Below are 1587 nucleotides of genomic sequence, written 5' to 3'. Positions count from 1 at the left end.
GGAGAGAGACAGACTGTTGGCTGAGAGATGGAGGGCTGAGAGAGACTGAGCACTCTTTCTGAACTTGAATTGTAGCCTGGTGCTTCTCTAATAACACCCATAATCTGTGAGTTCTGTGTGGCCACTGCAGCGAATTATCAAACCCAGGAGAGAGGTGGTGGGTGCTTTGGGAGAAATGGTTGGTGAAAGAGCTGGAGGGAGGCAGCATATCTCGCCTTGCAGGAATAGGCCTTGGGCTGATGGTGATTCTGTCTTCTTCTTGTGGGGTTAGAGGAGGTCAGGAGATGTGGCCTCCCTGCCCCTTTGGCAGGGATATTTGGGGAGTTATTATTCCATCTATCACAAACCTCTAGATTTTACAGACAAGAGAGTTTAGGCACAGCTTGGTCTAAAGGTATACAAATAGCTAGCTATAAAGTTGGGCCTACAAGTCACTGTTCCTGACTCCCTATTTTCTTTGCACTAGATCATCATGTCAATTGTTCATGCTTTCTATGAGGAATTAGTGCTGCTTTCTGAAGGACAGATTCCCTCTGTGGGAGCCTTGCCAGGGACCCCAGCCAACTGAGAGTGGGGTTCACTAGGAGTACCAATGTTTAAGTATGGAACTTTATCTTTGGTGTTGGTGGGCAAAGACCATCCCAAGAGAAGAATAATTGCTTTTTATAGGGCCAAAATAGGTAAGGACACTGTTTTGGTTACCTAGTGCCACTCTAACAGAAATACCATAAATGGGATGGCTTGAACAAACAGGATTTTATTCTCTTACAGTTTGGGAGGCTAGAAATCCAAGTTCAAAGTGCCAGGCTCTAAGGGTTGGGGGAAAGACCCTCAACCTTGGGCTTCAGCTCTGCCTCTTAATCCTGGCCCACTGAAGCTAGAGGCGTCTACTGGCTGCTGAGGCTGACAAGCCCAAGGTCGACAAATAAAATGGCACTGTCCCGATGTTACCAAACCACATGGCAGGCCATTAATTCAAGTCCATTGAAAGTCCTAAGATTGGCTGAGCTTGGCAGGCTGCTGAACAAAGACTCAGCTACATGCAGGGTTTAAGCATGCCATAAGTTGGAGACCATTCCCAAAGCTGTTTCTTATATATGGGAAGAGGACCACATACCCAAAGCAGCTACTCAGCTGCTTGTGGTATGTCCCACTATGGAGTTGATTGCCAGGCTCATCATGGGGAATAACTATCACCAGCTGCCCAGCCACTCAATCAGGCCCAGCCAAGTTGACATACAAACTTAACCACCACAAACACTGTTCTATTACTGAATGGAGAAGAGATGTGGGGAAGGAAAAGAGAAGAAAGGAGAATGGAGAAGGGAGAATGCAGAGGAGAAAAGTGATGTTGTAGTTGATGTGGAGCCAAAAAAGGAAAGAGAAGACAATAATCATGTACTTGGCGTAATGATGCCACCTTTGTCATATATGTGTGTTTTGTATCTGTTATTGTTGTTGTGTGTTACTGAATTGATTCAGATTCAGAATGACCCCACAGGACAGAGTAGGACTGCTTCATAGGTTTTTTAGGTTCTAATCTTTATGGGAGAAGCTCTGGTAGCATAGTGGCTAAAGCACTTGACT

The sequence above is a fragment of the Orycteropus afer genome, unplaced genomic scaffold (assembly GCF_000298275.1).
Source record: "Orycteropus afer afer isolate SDZICR_OR568_19922 unplaced genomic scaffold, OryAfe1.0 scaffold00428, whole genome shotgun sequence".
In the NCBI taxonomy this organism is placed as follows: domain Eukaryota; kingdom Metazoa; phylum Chordata; class Mammalia; order Tubulidentata; family Orycteropodidae; genus Orycteropus; species Orycteropus afer.
The sequence above is the reverse complement of the archived record's forward strand: the minus strand, read 5'-3'. Positions refer to the sequence as shown.